At 51.6% G+C, this 12597-nt stretch overlaps 1 protein-coding gene across 7 annotated transcripts in view; it reads right to left on the reverse strand.

Annotated features, from left to right (window-relative positions):
* The window catches only part of SMCO4 (single-pass membrane protein with coiled-coil domains 4), a 62495-nt gene that overhangs the window by 49675 nt on the left and 223 nt on the right, over window positions 1–12597 (reverse strand). Inside the window, exon 1 of one of the 7 annotated variants that reach the window (XM_075548710.1) lies at window positions 12396–12530. The exons of 3 other annotated variants lie outside the window; for them this stretch is intronic. The gene's annotated coding sequence lies outside the window, so the exon portion shown is untranslated. Of the gene's footprint in view, window positions 1–11525; window positions 11542–12395; window positions 12531–12597 lie in introns of those variants that run through there. 3 more of the 7 variants (XM_075548709.1, XM_075548712.1, XM_075548716.1) reach the window with 3 other exon arrangements.

Genomic DNA, 12597 nt, shown 5'->3' on the forward strand with positions numbered 1-12597 from the left:
GTGGTGAGAAGAGCGAAGTGGGATTTCTAAGACAGTGAGGTCTTTGCCCCGAGGGCTTCGGTGTGTAAGGAAGGGTTTCCCAATCTGAGCATAGTCCACTTGTGGTCAGCTTTAACCTCCTGACCGCCTCTCTTTCACGTCACTCCATAATGTGCACTTCATATTTAACAAGTGTTATTCGGGCTGATTCGCTGAAAAGCGTGGAATCACGGAGCACGCACCTAACCGTTCATGAAAATTACTGAGTAGTTAGGAATATGCTTAGCGCTTTAGAAACCTGCCATGTGAGGTCCTTATCACAGTCCGGTGAAGTACTAGTTATATGCCCAGTTTACAGACATGGAAACTGAGGCCTGGAGGATAGCATAACTTTGTAGAGGTCCAATCAGCTTGGCCTGACTCCAGCATCTCTCCACCACCCCAGCCACCCCTTCCATCACTCTTTCTTTCTGGGCTCCACGGAGGAGCAGGTACCGTCCAATGTACCCCAAGTCCAATGTGTCCACCGGGAGCTAGCCCTGCAGGGCCTCCCCATGTCTGGTCTACCACACTGCAGTGTCAGCCATTGAAACGCCTTTCAAGAAACCTCGGATTCCCCCTGAAACACCCTCCTGAGGGCCAGAGCCCAGCAGAGGCAGGAAGGGAAGACAGGCCACCCCCAGAATCCTGCTCGCTGCACTTCTAGGAGCTTGTCCAGCAGTGGCGGCAGCACTTGATTTCCCAGGAGCATGCCATCCCAGCTAATGCTCCCCTCCCGGAGCCCACAGTGCTCCCCTCCCCGAGCCCACAAGTGCTCAGCTCTGAGCCCAGCAGCATTCCAGCCTTGAGGCATTCTCTCTTGGCAGCTGCAGGACAGGCTGGTGACACTTACATCTGCTTGGCTCCTCAGGGAAGAGTTCGGAGAAATAGGTTACACCAGAATTAAAGGGTTCTATTACTGCGCACGGCCTCCGGAAGAAGCAGGGGGCAGGAGCAGCCACCAGCACAGGCTTCCAGGTGTCCCTGTGCCGGGAGGGGGGCATGACCCTCACTGCTCACTATGACCTGCCCTCTCTGACCATCCAAGATCGCACCACTCCAAAGGCAGCGACCCATCCCACCACCTCACCAGGGACCAGTGAATGACAATGCGCGTCTTTCCCCCAGAAGCACCCAGTGCAGGAGTGAGGACGAGGTCACCCTTGCAGCTGAGATGAGTCATTTACACTAGGACACCCCTTGAGAACTGATTGGGTGAAGCTACCACATTTTAAAAACATTCCCGGCTCTACTTCCGGAGAAATACTGCACAGGTGCCCCGTGCATGGCATAAATGTATGAAAGTCTCACAGCAAACCTGATGAAAAGGCCTATGTGTCTATCAATAGGAGACTCACAAACTATGATATATTAATACTAGAAACTATTTTATGGACACTGGAGGATAGAGGAGAGCTAGGTCAAAGAGTACTGCTACAAAGTCATAGAAGCCTAAATTTTAAAAATATTAAAATGCGAAGCTCTTGCTTCATGCCAGTCTCCATGTAGGCTCATACACTTCTGAAGGACGGGTTTCCCTCTCCACCCTTCCCCAAGGAACAGAGCCATCAGTGACGGCCACTGGGTCAAAACGGCAGTTCGGGCATCTGTGAGGGATTCAGATCATGCTCTTTTCCAATGTTCTTCGAGTTTGGGGACTGAAAAGGAGTCTGCAGGGGCCAGATCAGGACTACAGGAAGGGTACAATAGGGTTCCCCGATGAAATCTCAGAGGAGAGCTCCCGCTGGCCCCCCAGAACGAGCACGTGCACTATCGTGAGGGAAAGAATGTCACAGCCCCACGTTCCTGGTTTGTCTCTCACCAAAGCAGTTTCCTATTTACTTAAAACTTCTTTATAGTAAGCCCCGTGAGCCTCCTGTGTCCTTTGAGACAATCTATCAAGATTACCCCTTTGGCATCCCCCCAAATCCGTCACCGTCACCTTCCGAGCAGACCTCTCGGCCTTGAATTGAGCTGGTCCAGCAGATGCCCTCAGAAGTCACTATTCCGACGCCACCTGGTATTCGGGGAAGCGCCTGAAAGAGCTGAGACACACGCCTCTGAGGGGCTTCAAACCTTTTCATTCCATTTTCCCACAAACTTCCCTGAAGCCTCCGAGGATCAGTGAGAAAACTAGTTCTGCAGCCAGCCACTGACCAGAGAAGCACATTTTGTCCATAATAAACTGTGTGTATGAACTGAAACTCTAATAGCAGTACCTTTCCATTGACCTTTGTACATGCATAGAGCTCGATCGCCAACAAGGCGACGTCTGACACACGCTACAAAGCATGGAAGAACCTTGAAAACATTATGCCGAATGAGATAAAAGTCGGTCACAAACAGGTAAAAGTCGTATAAGACCCCGTATTGGAACTATCCAGAATAGACACAAAATGTAGAGACCAAACTTCACTGCGTAGGGGCTCTGAGTCCCTGCTGACGCCGCCGCAATGATGTGGAAACAGGGAGCGGGAAAGACAGCACAACATGATGAACATAACCAACGTCACTGGACTGCACGTGTAAAAATGTCCTGACACACGCTTGCTCACATATATGTATTTCCACTGAAATAAAACAATAGAAATTTGAAAGCTCTCCAATACAGAGGAATAAAGCAAAGACTGCAATAATATAAACGGTGTGACCAGACGCAGTCTTTAAAAAGAAACAAACCCACAAGCATGTGTGTCTACATAGGGGGACAGTCTCGGGATACAAGTCAAGTTGCTAAAATGGGTTGACGTCTGAGGCCTGAGCAGAGAGTGCTGTTATAAACTTCGACGCCTCTGAAAGGGAGGCTAGGGTGCAGTACCATAATATATTTGTGGATTATAGAATTCGGGGGAGGGGGGAGCAATCAAATTGACTGGCAAGAAACAAAACTACCACCACCCAAGTGGGGTTCTTATTTTAAGGTGAAATTGCACTGATGTAGGCCTGGTTTTCCTGACTCAACCTCCACATGGGAGCACCAGCCATACTGCCAGGTGGGAGCACAGGTGAGCACCAACCGTGCTAGCCAGGCAGGAATACTGGTTGTAAGAGAGAACATTTTCCAGGGTCTTCCCAGGAGTAAGGGGTTAAGGTTCTGGTCCAATTTCTAAGCCAGAAATAGCAGGCTAGGTTTGGATCAAGCAGAGGAAGAGGGAAAAGTGGGTTATATGGTAAATTTTTCGTAGACAGTCTGTGGAAACTATAAACCCCATCCTTCCCATAGTATCTGCCCGTTTTCAAAGGACACCTTCCTCCCTCTCATCCACACAGGATGAAGAAAGAAAGGAAAAAGGAAACAAAAAACAAACTGGATGAAGGGCTAACTCCCTTTCCCACAGGCCAAGGGAGGCATCCCACTGTCACCAAGAGAGCAGCTCCCAGGCACAGCCTGAGCAGTGGCCTGGCCGAGCTCCATCTTCCAGACAAAGAGCCATGTGCCGGGCGCCCGAGATCATCGGGAGAGCCAACCCCGGCCGTGCCAAGCGAAGCCCACTGATTCACATCCATGCACTTGGGCCAACAGTCCAGGAATCTTTTCACACTCGCTAGGGAAATGCAATCTGAGACCAGTATACAAATCAGAGATTCTGCCAACAAAACAGCAACAGTGTGGCGCGGCAGGGGGGCTAAATCAATGGGACCTTGGCTAAAAATGTGTGGTCTGTCTGCTTACCAGAACAGTGGCACCACGAAAGCTTTAAACTTGGATAAATATCTCTTTTGCCTCCCTGTAATAATTAAACACATACCCCACACACACACAACAAATAAACACAAAGGAAAATAGGATACACAGACCGGAGCTTCGATTAGGACATAGGTAGGACATAGGACAGCTAATGTCCTCGGGCAAAAACTCTCTGCTCACATTGAACCACATCACAGCCTGCCTGGGAGAGCAGTGTATACACACGGCAAACGTACTGAATGCTTGAACGGCCCCTGGTTAGAAGGGGACTGGGCCCTGGCAGTCCTAGGGGAGCATCAGGTTCAATCCCCAGCCCAGGCCACCAGGCACGTCCACCACCCCTCTCTCAGTGGAGGCCTGAATGCTGCCGTGAAGCTGAACAGTGGGGCTGCCATTAACAAATTTTAAAATCACAGCCATCGAGGCCATGCGAGTCACAGTGACCCTACAGGACAGGGTAGAACTCCCCTTGTGGGTTTCCGAGACTGCAACTGTTTTACGGGAGTAGAAAGTCTTTTCTTCCCCAAAGGAGCAGCTGGTGACTTCAAACTCCTGACCTTGTGGTTAGCAGCCCCATGTGTGACCACTTTGTCCCTGGGGCTCCTCTGGAGCTTCCAGACTACAATGGAATAGGGAAGAAACACCCAGTGATCTACTTCTTAGAATCAGCCCATGGAAAAGACTGCGTCCGATCAGGTGGATGGTGTAAAACCAGGCAATCTTCGGTCCGGTTGCACGTGAGGTGCCCACGAAGTGGAGACGGACTAGTTCGAGAGCAGCTATCAACAAACACAGGGGCTGCCAAGAGGCACGGTGGCAACTAGCACCAGGGATCCCGCCTGCAGAGAAGAAACATCAAGGAGGCTGAGGGTGAGCTACATCTTCTGCAGAGTGGCTCCCAAGCAGAGAAAGTTTGTGACTGATGAGGCTGGAGCAGTCACGACCAAGAGAGCCAGAACCTGCCTCAACTACAGCCTGACCAGGGCAGGAAGACGACAGCATCTGGAAAAATGGAAGCCTCACAGCCAAGTTCACCACTGGGGGTGGCCCTGTCGAGTGAAGAAGCCAAAAAGCCAGTCCACTCCTGACGTGGTCATGGTGCGCCCCCAGGTGGGGATGCCAGCCAATGGGATCAACCCCTTGCTGTGACTGTGGGTTCACCCCAGATGTGCTGGCTCCCCAGAGAGACGGCATTCTTCAGGGAAGTGGCCAGGATGTTCACACAGGGAGCTCAACATCTGAGAGTCCCACGGGCACACAGCCCAGCCAACCCTTCCTCCAGAGGTCAATTCTTAGACTAGCCCAAACGGAAGCCCACACTCCCAGTCCCCAGGGGCCACCGAGGAACTGCCTGTCGGGAGACTGTAGGGTTTGAATGGCCAAACCAGCATTTCCTTGAATGGGGTCCAAGGAACAGAGATGCCATCTTCTAAGATGAGCCTAAAAAGGCAGAAACAGGAAGGCCTGGAGGTGAGGCCAGCAAAGGGAAGGTGCATGCAGGTTTTTCTGAGACTCTCCTCTCTCCAGCTGTCAGTCAGAGGCTACAAGAAGCATTCTGGGGTTCTGTGGTGACTGCTTTTGGTCTACACAGGGTTAGTGTCTCCAGTAACCAGCCCTGGGCGATCGCAACTACAGTGGGTTGGGGCAAGCCAAGCAAAGACTCAGACTCATTCCCTCCCTCCTTCAACTCCCCCTTTCAAAGGGACTCATCGACACTGCCACCCCATTCTCCATCACCATTGCCAGTCTTAAAACCAAGCCCCATCCTCTCTGGCAGTTCACTCTGTTGTACACAGAACCAACCCGACGACATCTAACAGCAGAGCCGCGTGAATGTGCCTATTTGCCGACCTGTTTCTTCATCCAAGCATTTGGAACGACATGATCTGATGCCCATTGGGCATGTAAAATGTAAATGAAAACTGTAGGGTTCATCTCTCTCCAAGAGAATCACAACTCTCTGAACACCACCACCCCCCATTCTCGCACCTATGCATGTACAAAGTGCCCCCATCTTTGATGAGGCTCAAAAACCACTCGTTGGCCAAGCCTCCAGGCTGCCTTAGACAACTCTTCAGTCCTCTGTGCTTCTGAATATATTCGCTTGATTTACTAACCTAATATGGATGTGTTACTGTCACTAACAGTAAGCAATTAATCCCCGACCAAACATACTCAGGCTATCTTCAGAGGAGATGAAAGCGAGTGCGTACTGAACACCTACTATTTGACAATCCCTGCTCTGCACACACCATCTCATTCAATATTAAGGACAGCTTTATTACTCTGTAGTAAGAAAATTGAAGCTCAGAGAAGTAACTTCCGAGGCTCACGTGATAAACAGCAAAGCCAAGATTCAAATTCAAGTTGACATAAACCTTTCTACCAACATGTAGGAAAGGATCTTAGAGAGTAGTCCCTCAAATAATTAATGAATGCTTTAAATAATACCATAACCATAAATAACACTCATATTGCTAACTGCAAGGTCAGTAGTTCAAAGCCACCAGCTGTTCCATGGGAGAAAGATGGGGCTTTCTACTCCAGAAAAGATTTACACTCTCAGAAACCCACAGGGGCAGTTCCACCCTGTTCTACAGGGTGGCTGTGAGTCAGAATGGACTCCATGGCGGTGAGCTGTTTTGCTGTATGTGTCAGGCAAAGGAACCCTAGTGGCAGTACTGGCCTGATGGTTGGCGGATCAAACCCATCAGTCACCCTCTGGGAAAAAGATGAGACTGTGCACCTGTCAAGATCTACAGCCTCAGAAACCCTCGTCAGGGCTATTATGAAATGGAAAAGATTTAATGACAGTAGAATGTACCACACGCAGTTCAATAAATTTTATACACAGATTGCCTCATTTCACAGGCACAATAACCCCCGAAAATATGTAGACTACAATGACCATCAGATTACTGTTCAATACAACGTTGCACAAAATTGGAAATGTCCTATATTTGCACTGTCCAGCCTCGGAGCCACCAGGTCTCCATGGCTATTGTAACTGAGAAACTGAATTTCCTATTTCATTTCACTGTAATTGCTTTAAAAAGTAAACGTAAGCAGCCAAAGGTGACTAGCAGCTCCCACACTGAGCAGCGCAGCCGCGGTGAGTGGGACAACTGGAACCTGAACCCAGACACGCTGGCAGGAGGGTTTGTGCTCTTAACCAACCTGCAAGTGACTCCATGCATAGTGAGATGAAGACAATGGGAGAGGAAAGAAGAAATTCGGGGCAAGGGAAAACAGTCCTTAGGGGGAGGAAATGCTTTTCAAAATGTAAATCTCTATGATCTTTGGGTGGCAACTGCTTTAAAGATTGTGGACGTTTATACTTCGAAAGCTCACAAAGGAGACGTTTCTATTTTTTAACTATTTCTTAATTAATCTCGTCAGAGAGCGAAGGAGAACTTTAGCAGGAGACTGACTGAATCGGCAATAAAATTCTCAGAGAGATTCTGGCACCAGTCACAACAAACACCCTCTTGGAATTGAATTTCCTTTTCAGCATACAAGCTCACTGTGGAAACTCGTCTACATTGCCGCCACCAGTCACAATTTGCCCGGAGCGCGAAACTTCAAAGCCCCACCAGACAGCCTGGGAGAACTAGATGGCACTCTGTCCCATTTGTGGCCAAGTGCAAAGACTGACAATGGCTTCTCCCAGGTGACACTTCCCAACATTCCGCAGGGCCACACTCAACCCCTCCAGCCCCTATTTGCTCTGCCCCTCCAGTGGTTATGAATTGGGCTGTGATGTACAGAAAAAGTCTCAGAAACCCACAGGGGCAATTCTACCCTGTCCTGGAGGGTCGCTAGGAGTCAGGATTGACTCGATGGCAGTGTGTTTGGTTTGGGTTCACCTGCCTTACACGACAGATCATCCTACGACTACATAGAAACCCCTCCAAAACTACCATCGCTCTTCTCCCAGCCCAACAGGGTGGGTTTTTCAAAAGAGGGAGAAAAACCACAAAATGAGTAAGGAGATAGGGATCATAGCTGTCTCCCTTCAAAGTCCTGCCACTTCCTGCTTCTGGTTTTGTTCCGGTCTTGGATCAATTATCCCAATTGCCTCAATTGCCTTGGGGCAACGGCAAGGTAGATGTCAAACTTTTAGTGAGCACCTACTTCAAATCACAAGTTCATCTCCAAACCAAACCCAAACCCACTGCCCTTGGGCCAAATTCAGACTGGAAATAACACTAAAGCTCAGAGCAGAACTGCCCCCACAGGGCTTCTAAGACTGTAAATCATTAAGAACAGACTGCACTTTCTCCCGAGGAGCAGCTGGGAGGCTGGAACCCCTGGCCTTGCCTTGAGCAGTCAACAAGCACTAAGTCGTGTGTGACCAGGTTCTTCACTCAGGACAAGGCAGGCAACCGCATGCTGAAAACAGGCTCAGAAAGGGGAGACGGTGGACTCAGGGGCCACCGCAGCGCCACGGGACTCCAAGACGTGTAGACTTGCCATTTCACCCTGTTTATTCCACACCGGTCCTGGGCTAACAACACGACTCCCCTCAGAAAGCACTGTACAGTTGACACCTTGCTTTCCCATGCATTAACTCATTGAAGGGTCACCTCGACCCCATGAGGAGGGCTCCTTTCCTCGTCTGCACAAGGCTACTGGGATTCAAAGCAAGCCCTGGTGGCCCACCAGGTAGGCCCTCAGCTGCTACTGAAAGGCTGTTGGTTCGAATCCAACAGCCACCCAGTGGGAGAATGATGTGGCAGTCTGTCCGTGTAACAATTACAAGCCTCAGAAACCCTGTGGGGAATTATACTTTGTCCTTTAGGGTCGCGGTAAGTTGGAACTGATTCGACTGCAAATGGTTACAGAGCTGGACTCAAAGATCGCCAGTCATTTGACAAATCAGATGTAACATTTCGACCTGTGCCCCACTGTTTGTTTGCTCACCTGTAAAAGGACTCTACTTCCTAGCAATGCCTGGTTTACGGGGTAAAGCCGGTCCAAATGCGTTACCAATGAGTCCATCCGGATGCACAGCGGTTCTGAGACTGTCGACCTCAGAGCAGAGAGCCTCACCTTTCTCCCGAGGTGGAGCTGATGGGTTGGAATCATGGGCCCCGTTGTGAATAGCCCAGCGCCTAACCCACAGTGCCACCAGGGCTCCGATGATAAGTAGTAAGGACTCAAATAATACCTGCAGAGTTGTGACTCTTACTGATTTAATTTATTTGCATATATAAGATACTATAAATAGTTTGAAGACTAAACTCAATTAGCCAGGCCTTCTATTTGTGGCGCTGTGGTTAGGCACTGGGCTGGAAACCCCAAAGTCGGCCATTTGAAACCAGTCATGGCTCCTTGGGATAAGACAAGGATGTCGCCTCCTGTCAGGAGTTACAGCGGCAGAACCCACGTGGGCAGTGCTAGCTGCCCTATGGGTCGTGGTGAGTCGGAATCAACCTGAGGGCAGTGAGTCTGGATAATTTGGGGTTTAGTTGCTGCAGAAGTTATTTTACCACTGCTCAAACTCAGAGATCACCGCGAACTGCAGTTTCCAAGAAACTGACAAGGATTATTGCAAATGATATGCTCAAACTTTATATAGGTCTTGAAAGCTACGAACAGAAGTGAGCAGAACAGCAGGTGAGTTCAGGTATGGATTCCAAAGACAAAACACCGAGGCAAAGAAGAGGGGGCAAAGTAGAGACCCAGAGCCCATCCGTGGACAATTAGACATTCCCGCACAGACGGGCTGCATGGAAGAGAAGATACATCCAGGGGGCAGTTTACCACCAACACGCCTCTCGTTCTTTAATCCTTCCTCCCCCTCATTATTCTGATCTCAGTCCTACCTTGAAAATCTTGCTAGACCCATGTGCATACATTGGTACAGACGAGAGCTTTGAATATGTGGAATTCAGGATAGACAAACCCCTCAGAAAGAGCATGGGAGTAATAATTCCAGGAGGGTGGAGGAAGGGAAGGGCAGTTAGGGAGCACGGATAGCAACAATGGTGAAGTAACACCCATCAAGGGGACAAACACCAGGACAGCAGGTGTAGGGATAGCATGGGCGGTGCAAGGTATGTATAAATAATAACAACGCATGATATATTAAGGGCTTGCAGGGTGGCAGGGTGGGCGAAGGAGGGAATAAAGAGGAGCTAATAACAAAGGGCAAGAAGAAAGATAATATTTAGAAATTGTTGATAGCAACATTTGCACATGTCCGCTTGATATAATGGATGTATGGCTGTAATAATAGATGTAAGAGCCCCCAGTAAAATGACTTAGCTAAAAAGCAAACATAACCTTCCCTCCTTCCAGCAGCATGGCTCTATCATTAGTGTGCTATCGTACTCCGGCAGGAAGATCTCAACTCGGTCAGGGTCCAAAATGATATGGCCAGTAGACAACCCAGAAATGCCACTAACAGATTAACCGAAGAGGCAGGCTGGTGAAGATGCTCATTGCTGTCTCAAGCAATTTCTGCTGTACTCAGCCTTAATGACCTAGTTGGTTAGGCTGGTGCCCATAAGGTCGGCAGTTCGAAACTACTAGAGCTTCAGAAGACAACGATGAGGTTTTTCATTCCCATGAAGAGCTCGTCTCAGAAACCCACAGTGGTAGTTCTACCCTGTCCTCTAGGATTGCTATGAGTCAGGTCAACTTGCTGGCAGTTAGCGTGCTGTTGGATTTTAATTGGCACATTTATTATGCTCCTTTGAAAAGAAAAACCTAGGAAGTTCAGATATGCAAGACGCCCTAAGAATCAGCTCACCGCTTCTCAGGCCGGAAGGGAAGAGATGACAGGATGCCAGACATGTAGTGCTACAAGGATCCCAGCATCAGTCAGACAGGAGGAAGCCTGTGGTATTATGGCAATTTGAGATCCTGGGGACGTCCTTGACGTGAGGCCTCACCAAGATCAGGCCAACTGAGTAGCCACGCCAGGGGTGATGGAATACAGACCCACGGGTAATTTTCAAGGCGCAGTTATGGGTTTTATGGTAACGACAGCTGGAGAGCCATGTAGCCATTGCCTGCAGAGGCACAGTATTCAGGCTTGGAATCTCGTGCCAAGTCTTACTAGTTTGCTGGTGTTTGGGTTTGGACTTTGCGCTCTTCTAAAACCTGTGTTCTTTTAAGTCCACCCCGATTTCTTCAAAAGAACAAGATGGGGTTTCTGTTGCAATCTAGTCTCAAAAGGCAAAGATCTCACAGTCTCTCTCAAAAGCCTCCCCCAACCCCTTCCCATCAGATTTCTTCCCTGGCTCTTTATGACCCCGTTTCACAGATAAGATAACTGAGGTCCAGAGAGGACAAGGGACACATCCAAGGGTCACGCTGCTCGCCAACTTATCTTGAACAAGACCTCAAGTGACCCAGAGTCTGGGTCTCCAGCTGTATTACTGTTGGCAATAACTTAGCAATCCGGTGTCTTGAATACAAAGTTTGCTTGAAAAAGAGCCAGCATGAGTCATCTTCCTTTTCCAGGCCCACCACCACGCAGGTGCTTCTAACAAAGCATCCGGCAGCGCCAGCACCACTTGTTTCTGCAACAACCAATCTCAGCCAGAGAAGAGAAAGTCATGCCTGTCACCCCTTGAGGATCCCCACAAAGCTGTGAGCACACGTGCTGCTGGGCGTTGGGGGCCCTCTAACCTCCCCCAGAGAAGCCTTCCTCAAAGAGCGAAAAGTCTGGCTATTGGCTATACCGCAGAAGGAACGGGGTGGGTGTGTATGAGAGGACTGGACCTGGGCTTGTTTGTTTGTTTGTAGACAGCTCCGGGTCATAGGTTTGATGTCAGGCAGCCCAGTCCTGCCAACCTCAGAAGCTTACCTAAAACACTCCTCCGCTCAGCTCCCCTCAACTTCCTCCGGACAAAAGCCCAGCAGTCGGGGAGGTGAATCTGGCAGAAGGGGAGGAGGGAGGGGAGAGGGGAAAGGGGAGGACAGGACAGGAGGGGCGGCGCTTTACAGTGGCGGCAAAGGAAGCACGCTCCGCTCCCTCCTCCACCTTTTACTGGAACTCCCCTTCGGGTCCGCGGGCGCCACAGGCGTCCCCAACTCGGAACCAGAGCCCTCTCCCGTGCTCTACATCTGGCAGAGCGAGGAAGCAGCTAAGCGCCCTCCCCATGTGCCACCCCAAGCCGGCGCCTCTGGCCCCCGGTCCCCACTGCTCGCCTGCCCCTGGGGCTTCCCCGCCGCCTTTATCCGCAGGGACCGGCCGCACCTCGATGACCCGGGTCTGCCCACTGCCCCCGGGGACCCTGAGCGCACCCTTTCCTCCCCGCCGCACTGGACCAGGGATCCGCGCTCCCGCCTTCCCAAACGGGGTCCCCTCGGGGGTCCCGCCTCCCGCCCGGGACCCTCTGGCACCGCATCCCCCGCCCCGAGCCCGCACTTCCCGCCCGGTCCACGCGGGCTCGCCGTCCGCCCCAACTTTTCCCAGCCGGGCCCGAGGGCGGCGGCGGGAATCCCGCAGCCGGATCCCGGGGAGGCCGGCTGGGTCGCGCGCCCCGGCCCCCAGCCCGCCGGGGAGAGTTGCGCGCGGGACGCGCGCGGCGCCCGGGCCTCGGCTGGCTGCCCGGCGCGGGGCGGAGCCGGCGTGGCGGGAACCGCGCAGTCCCGGCGCCCGCACCCCGGCTCGTGCCCCGCGCCGCCCGCGCCCCGCAGCTTCGTGACCGCGTCCCCGCCGCTCGCGACCCACCTGCCCGCGGGCGCCGCCGCCGCTCACCTCCTCCCGCGCCGCCGCCGCCGCCGCCACTGCCGGGAATACGTGGCAGTGGCCGCCGCCGCTCGCGCTCCCCGCCTCGCCTCTGCGCGCAGCGGCGGCTCGGGCGCGCCGGACCGCGGCCCCCAGCGCCCTCTGCCGCCGGGAAGCCGAATCCCCTGCCCTAACCCTAACGCGC

The sequence above is a fragment of the Tenrec ecaudatus genome, chromosome 4, assembly GCF_050624435.1.
Source record: "Tenrec ecaudatus isolate mTenEca1 chromosome 4, mTenEca1.hap1, whole genome shotgun sequence".
Lineage (NCBI taxonomy): Eukaryota > Metazoa > Chordata > Mammalia > Afrosoricida > Tenrecidae > Tenrec > Tenrec ecaudatus.